At 36.9% G+C, this 24059-nt stretch overlaps 1 protein-coding gene and 1 long non-coding RNA gene across 8 annotated transcripts in view; both read right to left on the reverse strand.

The window, feature by feature from the left end:
* CACNA2D1 (calcium voltage-gated channel auxiliary subunit alpha2delta 1) overlaps positions 1-24059 on the reverse strand; it is a 499724-nt gene that overhangs the window by 443301 nt on the left and 32364 nt on the right. The window lies entirely within an intron of this gene.
* On the reverse strand, positions 5018-23763 carry LOC125929853 (uncharacterized). The gene is made up of 3 exons (XR_007459980.1): positions 22865-23763; positions 21508-21569; positions 5018-7956 (listed from the first exon to the last, which is right to left on the reverse strand). It is a non-coding gene; the product is annotated as an uncharacterized LOC125929853 (long non-coding RNA).

Here is a 24059-nt window from a genome sequence, read left to right on the forward strand (position 1 = left end):
AAAAAAAAAAAAAAAAAAAAAAAAAAAAAAAAAAAAAAAAAAAAAAGTGCCTTGCCCTCCCATCCCTTCATCACTTTCTCTCCCCCATAACCCACCTTTGTCCCATTACACCATTACATTGAAATTGTCAACATTCATACATTTACATTCTATTCGAACTGTAATGGATTTCTGCATTATCCAAGAAGCAGAAAGTTTCTATTTGGTATTAAAGCATGGTTCATTTCAAATCTCACATTTTCTCACCTCCAAAGAAGTTGAAAAAATTTAAATAGAAAAATTAGTGTTGTGACTGATTGTAAAGGTATTAAAAAGTCAAATAAGTCTACAACTCCAGCTTATGGCTTTAAGATAATATCAACTTTGTGTCAAAACTTTGTTTATATCAAAGTCCATATAGAGAGAAAATATCTCAAGATTATTGGTTGTTTCAAGGATAAATTTGGAGAATCGATCATTTGATTTTTTGTGTATTGGAGTAATCTGGAAGTATTACATAAATAAAATCCCACTGTAACCCTAGATAGTCTCTTAGAACACATTTTCATAGAGAGTTAGATGGCAGGTAGGAGGGAAAAGTATCTGTTGAATAAGCATTTTGATGAGATATACTGAATTTTCACCAAACTTTCTAACCTACCAACTACTCTTTCACTGTTATTGTATGTAAATATGTCTTTAAGAAGCAAAAAAGACAATCAAGATCCCAGGGACCTAAAAGAATATATTCTCAAGTTATTTGTGACTGCTTTTATCATTAGCCTAAGGAAGAAAAACAATAATAATTGACGACTGTTGAAAGACATTCCTCTGGAGTCGCTTTTATTCGTGGATCAAAGTTATGTTATTCTTGGACCACATGATCTTAAAAACCCACAAAATTATTTTGCCTGAGTTTCGCCTTGCTGTTAAACACTCAACTACAATGGAAAGAAGTTTACAAAATCCAGTCTTCTAGTTATTAATCCTTCAACAACTCATATATTGAAAACCCATAGAAAAATTTTTTCAGATCTAAGTAAACTAAGTAAAGGATTTGAGCTGCCCTCTAAAATGAGTACATACTTCTACATACAAATTTTCTTACAGATTTATTTCCCTTCTTACTTTATCCTCTAGGAAACTCAAGAATGAAATCTACACCCAATTTTTTTTAACAATGCAATATCCTGTGGTTTATATATTCGGGTTTAACCTACTCTAGTCTTGTACTTACATTTGCCATTTCCTGTCTTTAGCTCATATTGTTTTTAAATTCTACCTATTATGTTCTTATAAGTGTAAAATATAAGTGTATAATATAATATCAAAAGAAGTACAGTTTTTCCTAATAGACTTACTTGCCCGTATTGCATATGAGACTATTTTAAAAACCATACATCAAGGAGATAAATACAGCATCCTAACCTGAAGAATGCATCCTCAATAAAGACAGTTTGAAGCCCACAGTAATAGAAATGAAGTTCAGGTTGAGCTGGGTTATATGCATACAGAGTTCTAGTAAGAAAACAGACATATGTGTAAATAACTGTATATAGCAATTCTTTTACATTTATGGAAATTTCCTGATTTTCTGGGAGCCAGAGTTTGGTCCTTCACCATGAAAATTCAGTAGAATTAAAGCAAAAGGAACACAGAAGCAAACAGCCCTTACCCTGGCTTCTGATCCTGGAGCCCTCCTCTGTCAAGTGGGTGATTTAGACCCTAAAGTATTCTTTTGTCTTCTTTGTCTGAAGTCATTCCAAGATTAGTTTGTGACTTGCTTGAACATGTTTCACAGCAGTGATCCTGGGCTATCCCATTCACTTCTGACCCGCACCTGCTCTTTTCAAGTGTTGCACCAAGAGTGGCTGAGGCCTCAACAGAGGCGTGCTGGCCCATTCACTGAGACTATTCAGAGAACTGTCAGGGGAGGGGCAGTGGGCGGGATGGAGGCCCTCCAGAAAAGAAAGCAAAGTGACCCCTTAAATCAGAAAATGACCTTCTATTTGTCGTTGGTTGTCTAAGTAAGTGTAAGAGGACCACCTCCTCCATAATACGCTTTGTGATACCATAAATGTTACACGACCTAAATGGTGCTTCTGAAAAGATTGGATGAATTATTGGCATTTAACACTAATCAAGTGACATGTTTAGATATACAGAAAGAGTATAAAATCTATTATATGACTGGCATTCATACATATTTATTATTGTTCTAAAAACAAAGCATAAATATATTTAGAGACAATTCTGCAGGAAAACATAAAATGGTAGCATGGGAAGTACAGATGATGTAATTCTCTCCCTGTCTACAGTTTGGGATTCAGAAGTTCAATTGCTTCTACTGAAACAGTACTGTGATTCTTCTAAACCTTCAGTTCCACAGTAGTAGAAAGAGGACTCACTCTGATACTATATCTAGTAACCTAAAAGTCAACAGAAGTTGTAAAATTAATCACTAGGCATATTTACACATTTGCCATTTAGAATACAGCCTTGATTAGAAAATAGATCATAATTCACACTGGGTACTTTTCTCTACTAGACGAATTTACAGAACTTGTGTTTCAACTTCTTTTACCAAGATTTTTGGGCCACTGGTCTATTCCAAAAGAGAAAAATTGGCCCTAAACTACACTTTTCCATCCCAAGGATGTTAGTAGACAAGATTGCCAGCTGTACCACTGCCACTTTGAACTGAAAACTATTTGCCGTTCAATTATTCATATCCAGCCCTTGTTTGGAAGAGAATGCACTAAGGAGAAATAGAGCAGCAAATGCAAAGACTGAAAAGAAAGAGGATTTTTAATAGTTACGATGGAAAGAAGCATCATGGAAGAATGACAATATTTGAACAAAGGACAGAGACAATGTACTCAGGAATTATAATAAAAATGGACAGCATGCTCGGTATTCATATACACAAAATAAATCAGTAGCAAATATGTATGAAAAGTTCAATGAAATGCAGAATGAGCTGAAGCTTTCAGAGTAGGACCAAGCACTGTGTTTATTTCTATTGTTTTACATCTATCCCTAAGCTCTGCTCTCCCTGGACCCATCTCCAAGGGGACTTTCATCCCTTTGGCCTAAATCCATCTAATTTGAACGAGGTTTATTTGATCTTAATGCTTATTTACTAATATACACATGCCACATTCCTATCTCATTCAAAGTTCTTTTTACCCAAATTAAAACTTCTGACACTGCACTTAATAAATATTTATAGAGTACCTCTTCACACTAAGGCATGTAGGTGACCAAAATTTTACATATTTGAAAAGCCAAATGATTTTTTATTAAACTAAACAAGCCAAAAGCAGCTTCTGGAAAAATCTGCAAGTATATAGGAAGTGTATATGTGCTAAGCATAGCCAAGTGAGTGCTGGAAATATGCAATGGTGGAATAATACAGAAAAACCAGTTCCTTTTCAGCTATATAATTAAATCCTTCACTTACCAAGTTTCACATGACATAAATACTAGATAATTAATGCAACAATTGAAAAAGCTCCAGGGTTTTTGTTTGTTTGTTTTTTTATTTAATTTTAATGCTTTGGATTGAATTCTGCGCCCTCCCCCCCCAAATCATTTGTTGAAGCCCTTATCCCTAATGTGACTTACCAGGAAATAGGACCTATAAGGAGATAACTAAAGTCAGATGAGATTATGAGGGTAGGGCCTCCATGATGGAATTAGTGGCTTTATAAAAAGAAAAGATGTTCTTTCTCTGCCCAGTGAGGACACAGTAAAAACGTGGCAGATAACCTGGGGAAGAGGATTCTCACCAGGAACCAAGCACCTTAATCTTGAACTCCTCAACCTCTACCACAATGAAAAATAAATGTCTATTATTTAAGCTACACAGTCTATTATCATATTTTGTTATAGCAGCCCAAGCAGACTAATACAATTTGTTGTAAAATATTTTGAAATTAAAATAAAATAGATCCTTGCTAGTAAAATAAGGAGAAAAAAAGAAAAAAAATACCCTAGAATTTAGGTTTCACAATACAAAATGAACATAGCGTTAAGAGGCTAAAGATAAAAGAATGTAAAGCTTATTTGTTTGCCTTGTACATAATGACAAAAGTAACTGGTTGAGGAAGAGATATTTTTCATATAATTTGAAATCGGTGGAAGTTAGGGCAGAAACCAACCGAAAGTGAATTCCACTGCTGAAAATAGCAAAGATGAAGTTGTTTTTAACTGAATGTTGATGCAAGACACAAGGGAAAATGGGGCATGATGTAAGAATCAATTCATGCACATAGATGGAGCATAAATCACATTAATGTACTGAAATGCTCCCATACTGTTAGCCCCTCCTAAAATCCTGGGCCCAGTGCAAATCTTTCTTCCCTGCCAATAGTTCCCTCCTCCTCGTTGCAACATCTCCTAAGAAACTTCACCACTTCACAAGACAGTGAGTCTAAGGATTCTCTGCCTTCCTTCTGGATGGCAAGCTCCCTCCGGAATAAGATAACATTTTGCTCAGCTTGTGCTGCGCTTGTCCTTCTCTTTCCAGCCCTGCTACTGGCTACCCAAAGAGGCTGGAGAGCCTCCACTCCCACTGCTGAAATAAGAAAGATACCTCAGAATTTCAAATTGGAATGGATTGTAACTTACTACAGAAGGAATTAGAGTATCTTTAGAGAAAGGGACTTCTTTATAAATATTTCTTCTGCCCCCACACCTCTATCCTCCACCCCTCATGTCTACAAACGTCTCTCACTGATGCCCATAATGAATAAATGAGCGTGAAAGCCTGGATCTTCACAATAGAGTTGAAATTGTTCTATTTTAATTTATCTGGTACATGTGGGCTAAATGGGATTTAAAAAAAGACCTGGGAACATGTTGTTTGTTAGGATAAAATATACTATTTGTTTTCCAAAGAATTCACTTACAAATACACTTTCGGAACACTACAGAGAAGTATCCCCTATGCTGGATATACTTTTTGATATCGTATTTGTTTGCTTTTTCACTACATAGCATTAATTACATCCTAGCATTAATAGAGTTGTAAACGCATCTGGAAACAACTGAGCCAGAATTTTTCCAGGTAATTTCCAAATATTTTGGGTTCATGGAATCACTGTGCCTTCTTGGAAGCTTTTGCAAAGTCCCTAGAGACCATCAGCTATCATTAAGTAAGTGGCAGCTTTTGCTTGTACAAATAGCAATAACCACCACCATAAGCACACTCGGCAAGGGAAAAAAAAAAAAGGAAAACTTTAGTATTGAATACCCTTCCACTTTAATCAACCAGATTCCCAATTCTTATTTTGTACTGCATTCTTCTGGGAAACTTTTATATCAAATGCAATTGCACATCATTAGAAAGTGCAAAATATACAGTACGTTAGAGATACATGTGCACATGAGATTGAGGGAAGAAATTAGTTCTTGTTTCAAATTACATTTTAACAGAGTCATAACCTTTTGAAGCCAAGGGAGAAATAGCAGAAATATACAATGCCAAGTATGAAGACAGTCCCACACCCACTGAAAGACTCCATATGCCAAAGTACCTGATCTGTTGTTAATCACTTCATTATACAAATATACTATGATAATTTGGCTTTTAACAATCTATTAAAAATCATTATATCTATCTCAGGCAATTAGATTAGCACCCTCCACATACACATACACACACACATACACACACACACACACTTAACATATACAGTATAAAGTAGTAGCAATTTAAATATATATCGTGTGGTTAAAGAATAGTGGTGATATTTAATTATTAATTATTGCACTTAAGATAGTTGTCTGAAAAAAAAAACCCATCTCCAATGGCCATATGTCCTTTATAAATCATTAAATGCCGTTACTGTAACGGTTAGTGAAGTAATCCATATTGGTAGTCCTTCCCGGCTTCAATTTTTTTATAAACAACTATGATAGGGAAAGATAGCATAAAATAGAGAGGGAAAGGTTAGGACCTGAGGTCCCTGGGTGGGGAAAACATGTGTTTTGGAACAATGCTGGGAGGGTCTCACCACAGCAAACCCTTCAGATGTAAGGTTCCTCTTAAGAATGTACCAGATACAACCTACCCCGCCTCAGGTTCCCCTCAGGAATGTATCTAAAAACCTAAGTATGGCCATAGACCACTCCTCATGCAATGGAAACGAGCCAATCAGGAATGGACAGCCCAGTACCTAGAGCTATTAAGCCAATAAGGGTAGGACCTGAGAAGGAATAAGGGGAAAGAGAGTGGGGCGCTGACCCAAACCTTACAAAACAAGGGTCCTTGCCTAGAGTCCGCAGGCATTACTTTTGAATGTCCCCTTTCTGTCAAGAGAGCTTTCATACTATTATTCCTTTCTAATCTTATACTCCAATAAACTTTTGCCTGCTGCTCATTTCGTGTCCACCCCTTCATTCTTCGAAGTGGCGAGACAATGAACACTGGGGATTAAGGTAAAGAATCCTCCAACACAACCATTAGAAATAATACTAATGAAAACATAAATATTTGCGAAAGAGCTTAGAAATAAACTGTAGCATTTGTACACTGCAACATTTAAAGCATTCTTTGCTATTGCAATCCCCACCACCACCACTTTAAAAAGGGTACTTTGTTTAATATTATTCTCCACGTGAAACTGAAGATCACTGCTGGATCAGTGAAGTTCAGATTTGAGTCAAAAGCATACGCTTTTAAGCAATATCGTTAGCTTGTTTTGTACTGCCAAAGTTAATGCTTCTTCAAATTCGCAAATGTTTTATCATGCTTGGAAGTGCCAAGGGTGGCAAATTTTATTTATGAAGTTATGTTATATCGATATGATGATCCAACAATGAACGTTACCATGAAAATACCAGGTTTCGCTATCCTAAATTGCCTCTTCATTCTCTGAGGCACTGAGATGGCCAGGAGGGGTAACTAATAAAAACCTATCTTTCCTACAAGATTTCAGACATCTTCCATTTCAAAATACCTGAGACCACAGCAGTAAGAATTTTGTTACTTCTTCAGCTAGATGCAAATGCGAGGTAGCAAAGAAAACTAAATACATTAGAATCACATAAATTGTTCATGTATACAGTGAAGGTTGCTCAGTTCAAATTTAAATCAGAGTTAATCTCCTCATCTGACTTTCCACTGGCAGAGAAAGAAATACGTGAAAATAGGGAAGAAGTACTGACTTTCTCCTTATAAATTCACTTTTCTTCCATGAATTAGAAAATATTCTACAAATTTCACTATATTTGACAATCAAAGGTGGTGGCTACGGTGTTGTTTTGGTTTGGCTTCCTTTACCAGGGGTGACATGGAGGTATGACTGGCTAGAGAACAGGTTAGAAAATAAATTCCAGATGTTCTAACCACCGGTACACTGTTGTGAGAGCAAAATGCACAAAACCGCAAGAATCTATGCAAGTTGGCCGTTCATGTTTTAGAATATTTGCCATCTCACATACGATCTGCGAAGGCCAGAGCATGGATGCTCTGGGCAGCTCTAGGGTAGTCAAGAGAACAGCAGTAGGACGTAGGCGAGGAGGCAAAGAACAGTCAGCAAAATTTAGGGGTATCCAAGATCACCAAACTTGAGGCTCACTTGCTTCCCCAGGGTGGCATTTTCATCTCAGGAACATAAAAAGCAAAGAAAGACTGGCTTGAAATTAATATGAGGCTCTGTACAGTGTTCACCTTTTGCAGACAAGAGGAGAATACATAAATTCACTCTAAAGGTAGTATGTTCATAATCTTGCCTTAAGAATTGATCATCTAAACTTTGTTCTCCAGAAAAGAATTGTAAGAAATTATGCAATTGAAAACAAAATTTAAGGTAAATCAGACAACAAGAATGGAAGATTTTTTTTCATGTTTATTTATTTACTTTGAGAGAGTGGGGGAAAGGCAGAGAGAGAGAGAATCCCAAGTAGGCTCCGCGCTGCCAGCATGAAGTCTGACGCGGGCCTCGATTTCACAAACCGTGAGATCATGACCTGTGTGGAATCAAGAATGCAATGCTTAACTGACAGAGCCACCCAGGTGCCCCAAAAGATTATTTTTAAATCCATAGACTATTTGCTTTTATAGACAGCTATCACTTTGGCAGTCATTTGTACCCCAAACATTTTAATGCACACTAGAGATCTGAATACTCATAATAGGTGTATCGGACAAAAAAATGAATTCCAAATTTCACTTATTTATTATATATGCTCTGATTTTTTTATAAAGATTTCCTGATTCTTTACTTCATCTCCATCTTTAAATATTTGTTGCATGAATAAAGCTGCATTTACATGCACAGTAATATAAGGTATTGTCTCTACTAGAACAATCTCCCAGTCTCCCTCCCCCACAACCTTCTCATTACGCAGTTGGTCCACTTTGCTGAGAGTTGGGTTTGATGCCTCATTCTCACCTGATGTGGGACCATACAAACTTTAGTTCTTGGTTCCCAGATTTAAAATACAGGTAGCGGGGCGCCTGGGTGGCTCAGTCGGTTAAGCGCCCGACTTCAGCTCAGGTCACGATCTCGCGGTCCGTGGGTTCCAGCCCCGCGTCGGGCTCTGGGCTGATGGCTCAGAGCCTGGAGCCTGCTTCCGATTCTGTGTCTCCCTCTCTCTCTGCCCCTCCCCCGTTCATGCTCTGTCTCTCTCTGTCTCAAGAATAAATAAACGTTAAAAAAAAAATTTTTTTTTTTAAATAAATAAAATAAAATACAGGTAGCAATACCTAAATTACTGGGTTGTTAGAGGAATTACAGAAACTAGTATATGTAAAACTAGTATATGTAAAAACTAGTATATGTACGTAGTATATGTAAAACTAGTATATGTAAAACAGAAACAAGTATATAGTATATAGTATAAGCAAGCAGATAAGTTAAATATATCTCACATGCTATTCTGTATTGTTATTTAAGTTTTCAAAGATGGACATCAGGATCTCAGAGAACAGAGGGGTGGCAGGAATTTCTCTGGGATCTTAAGGGGTTAAGATAGGACAAGCAAAATCAAGATGAACTAACGCTGCAGAAATCTGCCAAGGTTTACAGAGAGAGCTAGGTGGGTGTGACTCATCTGAATGACAATCAGCAGAACATTTTCCTTTTAAATTTCTTTTAATGCTTATTTATATTTGAGAGAAACAAAGAGCGCGAGCAGGGGAGGGGCAGAGAGAGAAGGAGAATCTGAAGCAGGCTCCAGGCTCTGAGCTGTCAGCACAGAGCCAGAGGCAGGCCTCAAACTCAAGAAAATCGCAAGAGCCAAAGTGGGAGGCTTAACCGACTGAGCCACCTAGGAGCCCCTCAGTAAAACATTTTAATGTCCTCAAAGTCAGTGAAAGAAGCTGCAGAAGAAAGACTGGAGAGACCAATTCTTCTCTTAGGTCTCAACCTGCATTTAACAAGAAGTGAGGTTACTGGTCCTTACCTATGTGCTAACCTTCATATTCTCTTGGAGTAAAAGAAAACCCTGTTGGGAAAGGTGAATATTCATTCTCCCTGCTTTCAAGCAAGTGTACAAACCTAGAGTTGAAGTAGAGTGGAGAACTGAGAGACTCTTTAGGATTCCTTAAAGCAGGTCTTAAGAACTACATCTTCAACAAGCAATAGCCAATTAGCAAAGAACTGAATAGCAAAGAGGCAAAATACTACTTCTAAAAAAAAAAAAAAAAAAAGTATTTAGTCATCAGTTACCGTGAACGGGTACAGTTCCAGAGATCTTGGGAAGCCTGACCCCCACCTCCCCTGCACAAACGACTTGAAAGACATCCTTTTTCCCTTGAGGTGCTTTCCGTCCATTATTGGATGGCACCTCCCCCACACTCATAAGTATAAAAGTATGTATCCAATGTTAATCAATGAATAGAATAACAGTTATAACACTAAAATAAATTTTGTAATGTTAATCATAGCAATTGCTTTCAAAGAAGTATTCTTTTACATGGTGCAGTACCTCTGTATGCGAAGGCTGATTTTATTTAAGGTTGATGCTGTCAGGACATTCACTCTTTTTTCCCACTACAAAAACATAAAAGGACCTTCTTCCAAGGTACACTGTGTAGAAAAGGGGGGGGGGGGGCCGAACTGCCAAAAAGCTGTACTTCTAAGCAAGACAACTGGCCCATTAACAAATGTCTCCGTCAGTATTTTACCATCTGCTGTTTGCTCTGTACTTGTCAATATTGAGCATCACTCACAGTTCATATGACCGTATAAACTCTCAGAAAGCAGATTACCAAGGTAAAAAAAAAAAAGCGAATTCAAAGATGGTTTTAGAATGTGACAACACATTCACCACGCAAGTGTATAATTAAATGATTAGGAAGTCTGCAAGCTTCATGTGTCAGGAGGAAATTCCTCATAATTTCTAACGGTGGATTAAATAGGACTGGCAAGTTATGCAATCCTGTCTCTACTTCTCCCCCTGACTCACCTGACTTTTTACCCACTCATCCAATTCAGAAGCCTCAGCTTACCCACATTAACCTGCTCAAATTCAAAACACAGGGAAATTTTAATTATTGACATCAAAAAGGGAAATCGATATTATGGAAAGCCAGGAGAATGTACAGCACAAAATATATTATATTTGGCCTTTAAAGACCTTAACTGTTTTCACACAACAGACTTTTTCCCCTTATGTTTTGCTTCTTTGCATAGATTCAAACCAAACAGAAAGCAGGGGTTGTTTGCAGAGATAGAGTTGGTGGTCCTACATGGCAGGATTTAATTTTTTTTAATATTTATTTATTTCTGAGAGAGAGAGAGAGAGAGAGAGAGAGAGAGAGAGAGAGAGAGAGAGCAGGGAAGGGGCAGAGAGAGAGGGAGACACAGAACCCAAAGCAGGCTCCAGGGTCTGAGCTGTCAGCAAAAAGGCTGATGAGGGGCTACAACTCACAACCATGAGATCATGACCGGAGCCGAAGTCAAACGCTTAACCAATTGAGCCACCCAGGTGCCCCCTATATGATGGGATTTAAAGGGAGCTGGAAAAATCAACTTCCTTCCCACCTGCAATTAGTCATTCCTTGTTTTATACAACTTTTTCTTTCCTGAAATATTGTTTTATTTTAAAATGCCCCTGTGAGGGTTGACAGGTTAAATCACTATCAGTTTAAAATGAATGAATTTATTATTATGATTGAGAAGATAAAACAATACATGAACAATAACTGGCTCGGGAAAACAGGAGAATTATTGCATCCTGTCTCATGTCAATGCACAAATTCTATTTACAGATGTTTCTCCTTGGATTTAAATATTCAAGTGCCTCTGTAAGTCATTAGAAAACAGCAAAGGTAAGAAACAAATATATTAGCCTTTTGCCTTGAAAGATAATACTCTCCCTTTCTTAGTAATATTCTGGAAATGGTATCAATTTGATCTTATTATCAATACCATGAGTTTTACAAATGTGAGGTTATAAGTAATCTGTCTTCCAGCTCATTCCTGTAAGATATGAATATGATAAAATCTCATATCTACACAAAGAAAAAAAGAAAGAGAGAGAAAGAAATAAAGGAAAGGAAGGCAGGCAGGCAATATCACTTGAATTACCTTGAAACAGCGTCTGCATGTAAAATTTTTACCTATATACAGACATGTGCTATTTTAATGAAGTAATGGAAATGAAGGTCATCTCGCAAACACAACGAACAAATGCTAAGTATGTTCTGAATATAAAGGAAGCAGAATCTGTGCTAAAGGCTACAGAGACATGTTCAAATCAGACAAGGGCTCAAATAACAGTAATGAATCCATATTAAAAAAAATACAGACAAATAAAAAGAGCTAATAAAATATACATTTAAATTTGTAAGATTAAAAATAATATTTAATCCCTTGGGTATTTTATCCCAATGTAGTAGCAAACAAAAATGTATTTTCTGCACATTCTTAAATTATTTCAATGTAATCAAAACTAAGACTTGAAAAAAATTATCCAGCAAGTAAAATCCATTTACAAGAATATTTGCCAATGACAGCACCCTCTTGGGCATAACTACTAAATGCTGCATTGTATGTAAACTAGAGCTTTCATTTGCATTTTCATGATATAAAGAATCAGACTTAAAAAAACTGTGAAAAGAAATATTTATTCTTGATATTCAGAAATGTAAAATCAAATAAACCTGCAAAATAACTAGACACTTGAGTTGCTGATATTTGTACATATATATAATTTATATACAATTTCTTATTTATAGGCAGACATCTTACAGATTCCTAATGAAATATGAATGAGAAAAGAGCAGAAACAACCCTTTATTGAAGTAAGAACTGGGCAGCAGTTGAAAGTTTAAGTGAAAAGGACTGGAAAAAAAAATGCCAAAGGTCAAAAGTGAAAACCACTTATTGAACCTTTGGTAGGAGGCAAATATACACTGCAAGGAATACTGAGAAAAGATGTTCAATTCCTATTCTCAAATAATAGATAAGAAAAATTTAATAAAATAAAGTACATTAAGCACATCACTAGAGACAAGTACAAGGTCAAATGGGACCCAGAGGAATGTTTGATTAACTCTGGAGCAAAGGGGGAATTGGAGGGGGTCAAGGAGGGCTGCAGGTCTGGACAGGCTATCTGATTTTCAAATCAGAATTCAGAAATTATTTTCATAGTCCTTTGCTCCTCTTTACAAATTTTAAATAGCTTACAAGAAAAGTGACACAGGAAAAAGAAAAAGAGAAAGAGAAAGGGAAGGAACAAAGAAAGAAGGAAAAAAGAGAGAAGAAGGAAAGGAGAACAGAAGGAGAAAATAGGAAGGGAAGAAGAGAAGAAAGAAATGGGGAAAATACTGAAATTATCATATTAAAATTTATCATAGATAAAATCTGTCATACAAAGATGACAAGTAGGTGGGTGGGTGGGTGGATGGATAGATAGATAGATAAAGTAGGTAGGTAGGTACTTAGCAGGTCAGGAAAGAGACAAAAAGAGATTATCAACCTCCAAGATCATTTGCAAATTAGTCTAATGCACAAACATTTTTTGAGAGCAATGTATCTTGCATATAGAACAAAGAATAAGGACCATTCCCAAAGGAGCAACATGTACAAGTTTATTTGGGGGAGATTTTAGGGGCTTGTTTGGTTTTGGTTTCTGGTTTGTTTTCCTAGGATCCTTTCTATTTAAAAAAAAAAAAAAAAAAAAAGATTTCTCAAAAAAATGACAAACATGTCTGGCTACTATTAACATTGACTATATTATAAAGTTCCTAAGCCCTGATCATATTGGAAGCTCTGAGCTTCCAAATCAGTTTTATGTACTTGGGGTAGATAAATTACACATTAGCCATTACATTTAATTACCTATAGTTATTGCATATAAAACATGAAGAGGTAGAGAAGTAATAAGGAAGAGAAAAACCAAGCCATAGCACCAATGGCTTAAGTTACTAGCTTCAAATTCAGAATAAACCCAAATATCAGAAGTAAACGAATCAAAGGCCATTTTTCTGTGAAAGGAGGGGAAAAAAAAACAAAACAGTAAGTATAACAGGAAAAGAATCAAAGAGGTTTAAAGCCACTTCAAACCTTTATTAGTGAGGAGAACATAAATCTATTACTCCCCTCTCTCTGTTTTATTAAATAGAACTAACCACCAGATTCTAACACACTTTATCAGAATGGAGAGTCATTCTGCAAAACAACATCTCTCTTACTTGAAAGAGTTTACATTTTCTTGTCCTTTAAACCTCTCACCCTCAACCACAAAAATAGAAACTAACAATGAGAATCAGAATAAGTGACAGTAACAACTAGCATTTCCCATTTCTCAGAAATTATGGGAAGTGGTCTACCTTTAAAGCACCTGATAGGCAGATAATGCAGGCATTCACTTTGCAGACGTATTTATTGAATGCCTATTACATCTGTAGGATATTATTGTAGACATTAGGAATACTATATTGAACGAAAAAGACAAAAATTGCAACTCTGACAGACTGTACCATCTACAGGAGTAAAATGAGCTGCAGAGAACTTAAAAGATAACTTGCTTAACATTGCATACTGAGTGACTGACAAGGGCAATGTCAAGCGGTCTAATCCCAGTGCTCTTTCCTTTAACCATGTGCTTTGTTGCTATGGAAGTAAAATCATACTTGCCAGGGCTCACACACGGCATTCTGCTTTTCAGACTGCAGATTTTTCCACTTAATATTATATTAGTAATTCAGTGTAATACAGTTATAGTTACAAAAAAAATAAACCTCTAAGCACAAAACTCACATTAAGTATGAAAAGCGAAAGTGTTTATTCTAAAAGTGTTTAAGGGAATAAACTGAGTATTATGTTGTTCACTGATATGAACTGTTGGTTACAATAAGTAATTTATTTGAGTACAATTAATAGTCTAAAGGAAGTTAGAATAGCATGCTTGTCTACCTGTACTTACAATACAATAGTTCAAACTTTGCTCAATGTTTAGTAGTAAGTGTATTTTCCTCGGCCTATAAAAATATCTTGTAGCAGAAGAACATGATAAAGTCAGGCCAACAACTCATTTCAATAGTCTTCAGTCTCCTCCAATATATGTAAAAAAATAAAGTGAGCATAGGACACATTCCTTTCATTTTATTATTATTTTTTTTTTTTAGAGAGAAGAGATGCCCTCTCTCTATCAAAATATATAAGTAAACTTTAAAAAAGCCCGGGGCACCTGGGTGGCTCAGTCGGTTAAGCATCCAACTCTTGATTTGGGCTCAGGTCATGATGTTGCCGTTCTTGAGTTCTAGTCCCGTGTTGGGCTCTGTGCCAACAGCATGGAGCCTGTTTGGGGTTGTCTCTCTCTCCCTTTCTCTCCCCCTTCATGTGTGCATGAATTCATTCATTCATTCATTCATTCATTCATTCTCTCTCTCTCTCTCTCTCTCTCTCCACCCCCCCACCTCAAAAGTAAATAAATAAACTTGAAAAAAACAGACACCCAACTGAGACACCTAGGTGCCCCCTCTTTGGAATTCTTTAGATCCTCTATTTCCTCCTTTCTGAATAGTTATACACTTTCTGTATTTGTATTTACAACATTTTTAGATTGTGATTATCCTTAACAATATTCATTTTGCCTAAAATTGAGCATTTGAAAAATGCAAACGTCTGTGCTGATACAGCCCACAAACGAGTAGAAAACCCGAAGGTCTATCAGTGATTACAATTTAGTCAGTGTGCTAATGAAGTATTTACACAAAGGAAGAGCAATATTAGCAAAGATGGTGGCATTTCACGGTTTCTGACTACCAAAGTTTTTGAGAATATAGTCATAATAACGAACGTGCTAAGCACATATGACCTCAGTTAATCATCCTTGCCCTGTTTTGTGACAGGCAATGTTATACAAACGAGACACACAGAGGTTAAGCAACTTGCCAAAGTAACACAGTAGTGGAGTCAAGATTCCTATTGCTGACTAAATAAGACTTTCAACTGGGTCTTGAAAGATGAAACAGTTCTTAGTAGATGATAAAAGGGGCAAAAGACAAGCCAGGTGGTGGAAATTATACGACCAACAGCAGAGTGTCATGAGCAGGGGAAGGGACCGGTGAGACCAACCAGTGGGATAGGATTACAAGGTGGACAGAGTGGCCAAGGCAAAGCCTTGGAGAGAGTCTGTGTCCAACTGCTCTTTCCCCTAAATATCTAGAGATGAAGTCAGTCCTTACACATCAGGACCGTAGGAGGCTGAGATCAGAGCACAGCCACTTAAGCAAGAAAGGACTCAAAGACCTTAGAGCCCCTATCCTAGCAGCCCCTTCCTAACAGGGAGGAGAGAGACTCACAGAGGAGGAAACAGCACTTTGCAAGAGAAGGATCATGATTGCTTCAGGATTCTTATTGCAGCAAATCAGCTAACTTACTCTTCCCATATTAAAGACAAATATTCTGTTCAGAGAAGCTTATTTTTAACAATATAGTTTTCAAGTCACAAGTTTATGGGTTTTTAAAAATTCTTTATTATTCACTATGTGTTGAATGACGTATTTATTACATAAATACCATGTGTACGCGTGCATGTATATCCACACTAATATATCCAGAGAAGTTAAATGCTGCTGTTGGACACAAGACAAATAAAATAAACGTCATTTCAGAACCGCTTTCCTCATGTCTGAGTGAAATCTCACTACAAAGTCACTGCAATTTTTCCTTCCTTCTTTGCTCCCATTCTCCCTCCCTTCATCTTTCCTTCTTCACCTCTTTCCTTCCTACCTTTTTTTCTTCCTTCTCATTCTTTCTTTTAATTATAAATTGAGAGTTCTTTTGATATTGGAACAGAGACCTTTCTACATTTCAGTAATTCAAATCTAACCAAAACAATCACCAACATCGGGCCAGATTCTGATTATTATGAAATCAGGTTTCCGGCTTCAGCAAAGTCACAATCAGCACTGAAATCACTCGTGCTTCCACTCATTTCTTTTTATCTCTGTTGTGATTTAACAAAAACTGTGTGGGTTAAATAGCTATGTAGGAATTGAACTATGCTTACAAGATAGAAAAAGAATTTAGAAAAAATACTGTTCTTGGGTGTCTGGGTGGCTCAGTCATTGAAGCATGTGACTTTGGCTCAGGTCATGATCTAAGGGTTGTTGCGTCCGAGTCCCACACAGGGTGAGCTCGAGGCTTGCTTCAGGTGAGGCCCGCTTCTCTCTCTCTCTTTCCCTCACTCTCTTTCTGCCACTCATACAATTGTCTCTCTCCCTCACTCCGTTTTCATACTCTCTCTCTCTCAAAAAAAAAAAAAAAAGTAAAAGAAAAAGTCAAAGGAAAAAAATGTTAACAAGTTTCAGTTTATATTTCCCTTCTATAAACTGGCAGAGGGGGAAATTGGTGACAATCCCATGTTACAGTTTCAAATCCCTCTCTGTGTAAATGAGCAAAAAACTAAAAGGCTCCAACTCCCTTCTCACCTTCTTTTCTTTCCATTTTATAACCTCCATTTAAAAAAACATTTAAGCTCCAAAGTCGGGGTACTTAGGAGAATCACTACAACTCACCCCTATCTTCTCTAGGTTAAACGCACCTACAACTAATAGTGAGCATTCTACGTTTAAGTCACCAACACACATTCTTCCAATTTTCCAGATTTATAGCACAATTCATTCATTTATTCAGCTATGTTTCTTTGACACCCACCATATGCCAGCTATTGTGTTAGGCATTAGAAATAAAAGATAAGTGGTGCCTAGGTAGATCAGTCAGTTGAGCGCCCGAATTTGGCTCAGGTCATGATCTCAATGTTTATGAGTTCGAGTCCCGCATCAGGCTCACTGCTGAGCCAACTACAAGCCCACTCTGGATCCTCTGTTCTCTTCTCTCTCTGCCCCTCCCCACTCATACTCTATCTCTCAAAAATAAATTAACTTAAAAAATAAAGAAATAAAAGATAAATGAGACACACATTCATTCATTCATTCATTCATCCCTTCCATATGTTGACCTTTCTTACAGACTGGGGCTACAGCAGTGAATAAAAAGGCAAAAATCTCTATCCTAATGGAACATGCCTTGTAGTGAAGAAGGTTTAAAAAAAAAAAAAAAAAAAAAAAAGGTGAGAAACAAATATTTAAATAATTGCATTACCTAAATCTAAGTGCTAGAGAAAAATACAATTTGGGAAATGGGATAAGGAGTGTCAGAGTAGAGCTGTAATTTTAGAAGGTGGACGAGGTTTAGTTTCTGTTTTCAAAAAACTCATTAAAAAAAGGCTTATTTAAAAATTTTTTTTTAACTTTTAAAAAATATATGGTGATACAATGTGAGAGATGTTATGAAGGTTATCAACAAAATGCAACTTATCTAACAGAAGGAGCTATGAAAGAATCACAGAGGGAAAGAATCAGCTGTAAAAGACAAGACATGAACAAAAGGGCTGGGCAGGACAGGCAAAGGAACAGTATATGCAAACTCACAGAGCCAGTAGTTCGGCAGTAGCTTCTATTTTTCAGTGTACAAGAGCAATCACCATTTAATCCAGAGCCTTCCATGTCCCAGACACCCGCACCTTATTACCCTCACAATATATTTATGGCTATATTAAAGTTGTTCCATTTTTTAAAATGATGAAGTGAGACCAGAATGAAATCTTTCAATCTTAACAAACAGGTCGAGGCCAACGAGTTGAACTTGATCCTGTAAGCAATGCAATCCACTGAAATTCTTCAAATAAAGAAGGAGCATGGTCACATGTTTGTCTTTGCTTGCTTGTTTTTTAAGATACTGGACAGCAATGTGGAGGACAGAATGTGGGATTGGGTGATGACAATGTTAACATATTATTATTTTTAATAACAAAATGCCCTAAGAGGTGGAAAAGGCTTCCTCTAAGCCAGTATCACTGGGGACAGAAAATGGGGTAAGGAAAAGATGTGGTAGCCCATTGATTCTGGGTGCGAGGGGTACAGAAGAGCATAAAAAAGGGAAGTCCTGGTGAGCCTAGGTTTCCTAGCTTAGAACACTGCAAGGGTGATGCTGTCAGCCAAGAGAAAAAGAAGACTGTTTGGATAAGAAAGGATGGGGTGGAGAGTGCTCTAGTTTTGAACTCGTTAAGTACATTCTTGGTGATACTCAAGGCAAGATAGCCAGATGATAACCAGACCCTGATTGAAGGTCCTAAAGGTAACATGTTTAAGAACTGCCAATAAATGTATCTTTGTATTAGGAGTGTTTTTGTTAGCGAGAGACAGAAAACCCAAATTCTAACTCATTTAATAGAATTATTTTTAGCTTACTTGTTAAAAATCTCTAAAGATAACAAGGACTTCAAGTGTGCTTTAATTAGGACTCAGTTCTTTCTCTGCAGTTATTTCCGCACTGCCTTCTTCCCTGTATCACGTCATGACGTTTTCCATTAGGGTAGCAACATCATGTAACAATCCCCAACTTTACACGTATCCTACAAATTTCAGAAGATAAATTTTCTTTTCTCTACCTATTGAAAAACAACCCTAGACATCCTTCTAAACCAACTTGCATGTCATTCCCACCATTGTCGAGAAGGATGGGATTGCACTGATTAGCTTGGAATTGGAACTATATAGATACCACATAGTGGGGGGAATGCAGAATAAACGCTGGGGAAGCAGTCCCAGTGTCCCCCTCGATTCCAAGGCTGACAGTGGTTTATCATTCCATTACCTTTAGTGAAAAACTTTTTAAATCACAGCTGAAGAAAAAAAAAAAAAAAAAACAAGTATTGTGCTAAGATTTCTTGACTTCTTAAAATTGCCTGAACTTCAAATATCACCCAAGTCCAATCAAACACCTTGCCAGATGTAGCGACAATGGAAATATGGAAGTTATATGACAAAATATATTAGCAATGTAAGCGCTGAATAGTTTTCATGTGAAGGGATAACATCTAATGCTGTTAACTGAGAATTCACTTTCTTCTCCCTTTCTCTGCTCCTCACCCTCTAATCCCTGTACTGAGTCAGTAGTCAAAGGAGGATACCAGAGTACACAAACCAAAGAGGCAAATTCTTGGATGGGAGTTCTCAATAAGTTCTTGAGACATGGAAGTGGCTGACAGACACCAGTGACCTGAAGGAACCTCATGGTTGCAATGAGAAGGACACAGAGTGACATGCGCAGGAACATGCATATCTAAGGATCTGCAAGTGGGGACAAGGGTCAAACCAGATTAGCTCCCTTTCAAAGGATATTAGATGAAGGCTTCATTTCCAAAGTTTAGAAGCTTAAATGCCACCCCTTGTTCAAATGGATTAGGGGAGAATCCTTATAATTGACTGAGGTTAGTTGTAAGTGTAAATGTAAGCTTCCATTCTCTATGGTCATTCATAAGGCTCAAATTTAAAATTTAATTGCGGAGGAATAAATATAGTTAGATGTCTTACATACTTACTTTTATATGCATTACAGAAAAATTACTGAAAGCCACATTCTTTAATTCCACATTTGGCACGATGAGATAACTTTAACAACTAACTCACTTTTCACACCCTCAGTGAATACGAACTTTACTCTGCAGAAAAGAAAACTATGAGACTGTGCTGTATGTCTCACGTAGTTCCCCTCCGTGGTCAACAGAAAAAGATATTTGCTGGATCAGTGAAGTCCAGCGAGAGCAGTGATTTGCCAAATATGACCCATCAGGGCACTGGGAATTTCGGATTCGATTTCAGCATTTGTTACTGTCATTCAAGTACTAAGTCTATATTTACTTGGGGCAGTGAGTGGAGATTTAAATAGAAGAATCCAAATCATCCAAGAATCTTTCCTTTCCTGAGTTAGCTGATTTTGAGAATTATTCTCATTGAGCTCGAGTGTTTCAAAACTGGTCACATAAAATTCTATTGATACTACAATAATTTTTTTTAAGGTAAAATGGGAGGGTTAGCAAAAAATATTGATATTTTCTTTAACATTTTTTAAATTATCTGATTAATCATTTCAGTCACTGTTCTTGGGGGTTCCTAAATATAAAATATGTCCAAAGGCATAAGTTTCAATATATTGAAAGGCAAGAAGTGCTCTAAATTTGGGGCGCCTGGGTGGCTCAGTCAGTTAAGTGTCCGACTCTGGCTCAGGTCACAATCTCACAGTTTGTGAGCTTGAGCCCCACGTCAGGCTCTGTGCTGATAGCTCAGAGCCTGGAGACTGCTTCGGATTCTGGCCTCCCTCTCTCTCTTTCTGCCCCTCCCCCGCTCACGCTCTGTCCCTCTTTCTTTCTCTCCCTCTAGAAAATAAATAAACATTAAAAAAAAAAAATGTTGTTAAAAAAGAAGTGCTCTAAAGTTAAAAGTGAAAATGGGGACTCCAGGGTGGCTCAGTTGATTAAGCAGTTCAAGTCTGAATCTTGATTTTGGCTCAGGTCATGATCTCACAGTTGGTGAGAGCAAGCCCCACATTGGGCTCCATGCTGGGCAAGGAGCCTGCTTTAGATTCTCTCTCTCCCTCTGCTCTTCTCCCATTCATGCTCTCTATCTCTCTCTATCTCTCAAAAACTATAAATAAATAAATAAATAAATAAATAAAAATTTAACTTAAAAATGAAAAAAGTGAAGATGCATGACTTAAGACAATCACAACATGAAAATAATAGAACATTAACACATTTGTAAATGTGTTTATTAAATGTACTAGAATTTAGCAGAATCATTTTTAAAAAGACATAAAATTAAGATTTAAAATCAATATGCCAATTAGGATATATAAATAAGTCCAACTGATGCAAACGGAATTCTATTTCCAAAGCCAGGGAAACTACTTCATTTCTAAGTAAAGGCAGTGCAACATTCCTGGGCAAAAACAGAAACAAAAACCAACTAAAACAACTAACTAAAACTACAGGAGCTGATCAATAGGAAAAGGAAGGACAAAGTCTGGGAATTCATACTGGGGCTGAGGGGCCAGGAGCAATGTTATTGGTGGAATTCAGAAAGGGATCCCAAAGGATATGGCTCAGTATGTACTTCTGTATTTATATAATGCAAATGATCACGTGTATAACTGGAACTACTTTTCAAATATGGGGATTACGGTTTGAATGCTGTTTGTTGGAAGACATTCCCCAACCTACCATCAAAGAGCATCATAGTCTCAACTCTCTTCACATTTGGGTTCACAGTTTGGATTCTTGTGCTATAATTAAAAGGAAAAAGATGTCACTAATGGGGGAGTTGGTACATGTGTCCAGGCACAGGGTTTATGGGAAATCTTGGTACCACCTTCCTCTCGATTCTGCTGTGAACCTAAAACTACTCTAAAAAATAAAGTCTTCAATTTCTTTTTTCTCACTTTGGAGAAGACTTGGCTCAGAAATCATAGTTTTGATGTTCAATGCACTGCTTTTTTTCTGTAAATCCTTCCTCATCTATTTGAATCTTGGAAGCTTTTTGTGTATTTGTTTTTTGACTCGCTCCTTTGTTATTTTTAAACTTTTCATTTTCTTTTCAGTGTTATCCAGGTAATTACTATTTTTTAATTCAGTAATTATAATGAATGAACAGTTATACTTAAGTCATTTCAAATGATAGGCCCACATATATAAAAACTAATCTCAGTAATCAAATGTGCTATTTACTACCCCTCTAAAAATATTATAAAGAGGTCAATCAGGCACATCTGTTAATGGTAAATGTCTTCTGTCCAACTGAAGAATGTGACTGGCACAGACACAGAACTCCAGCCCAGCTCAACCTAACAGCTGCTTGACAGTTGTCTTCAACTCTGTGTTCAAGGGTTTTCTGAGGGATCTGCCTGCCACCTACGTGGTGTGAGCTCATGTTGCCAGAGCTATGAAAATATATTTGAAATTCAAAGAAGCAATGGGTGTGACATCCATATTAGATGACCTGCATGTGGGATAGAGGTTTTCATATCACTAGATAGGTAAAATAATTGTGCACAAATGTCTCAAATTTTCTGCACCTCTATAAAATGTATACTCCTTGTATCCCCCAACTATTGAAAGAAAGATCACTGATGTTCTAATACACTTATCAACTGCATTTTACTAATTATCTGCACAATGGCCACAAAAAGAAAAGCAAAGCTTGCTAAATTATTTTTAATTGAGATATAATTGACTTCACATACAAACACTATGTTAGTTTCAGGTATACAACGTAATGGTTCCACATCGGCATGCACTGTGAAATGATCACCACAATAAATCTAGTCATCATCCATCACCATAAAAAGTACCAAAAAGGATTTTTTTTCCCTTGTCATGAGAACTTTCAAGATCCACACTCCTAGCAAACTTCAAATATATACTACAATCCCACCGACGATAGTCACTAAACTGCAGCACACCATACCCCCGTGACTTATTCATTTCACAACTGGAAGTCTGTATGTCCTGACTCCTACATGCATTTCACCCCCACATACACAACTCTCCCCCCTGGCAACTGCCCCTCTGTTCTCCATACCCATGAGCTTTGTTTCGTTTGTCCGTCTGCTTTGTTTTGTAAATCCAGCACACAGGTGAGATCATATGGTATTTGTTGTTCTCTGCCTGACATTTCACTTATCATAATATCCTCCAAGTCCATCCATGTTGTCACAGGTGGCTAAATTTTTTTTTTTTGATGATTCCTTTTAACAAAAAATAAATGAAGTGCATATGTCCAAATATAATTTATTAATAATAATAGCACTGAAATAGAATTAAGAAACAGCAATAATTATCATGAATAAGAGATTCCACGTCTAAGACTTAACATTTGGTGCCCATAAGGCTTTGAAAATTCCTTGAAAACAACTTGATGGCCCTATCCTCTGCTCCACCAGAGCTTGAGGACACACAGACTGGGTCAGGGCATGGCAATAAGAAAGCCCAGGAAGAGGTTCTAATGCTTGATGAGTTCAATTATACTCTGTGCCATAATACTGCACTTAACGGTAGGTAGTTTTTCTTTAAACAGTGTCAGCCATCAAGAAAGTTCAAAAAACATGTTGGTCGAATTTAGTGAATCATTAGACCTTTGCCATAAAGAAGAATAATACCATTTTAATACATACTTTGTTTTTCTCTTGCTTGATATATTCCCTCTTTTATAACCTCTCAAAATGTGAAATCTCTTTACAGCTATAAAGAAACATGCCAACAGTGGTATCTTTCACAGGCTTACATATCATACATTTCATAAAAAGAATGATGTGTACAATGAGATGAACTGATTTCCACACTTTAAGTAAAAATTAACATTTGAAACACTAGGATGTCACAGCATGCAACATACTAACTCGTGACAGAACTATTTTTAAAAAGTTTATGCGAGGTAAAACATAAAGGTTCAAAGAACAAAGACAAAAAGTAGACAGCAGAAAAATATTTTAAATGCTCCCTCCTTTTCCATGTTGGCAGCTTTATGTGAGTGGATGGGGAATTTTAAAATGTCATTCAGACCAACACTTCTGATAACTATCTCTGACTGTTCTTTTCTCATATTTTTCATGTAACTAAATTCTGCCCAATCTTCCTATTATTTCTCCTTTCCATCTTCCACTTCCATTTCTTCATCCCCTTAAGTTGAGATCATCAAGGACACTGCAAAAACCTCAGTGATCCCTGGGTAGCCTTCTTCCCCTAGAATCCATCATTGTCTCAGCTGGGCATGCAAA

Source organism: Panthera uncia, chromosome A2, assembly GCF_023721935.1.
Source record: "Panthera uncia isolate 11264 chromosome A2, Puncia_PCG_1.0, whole genome shotgun sequence".
NCBI classification, from domain to species: Eukaryota; Metazoa; Chordata; class Mammalia; order Carnivora; family Felidae; genus Panthera; species Panthera uncia.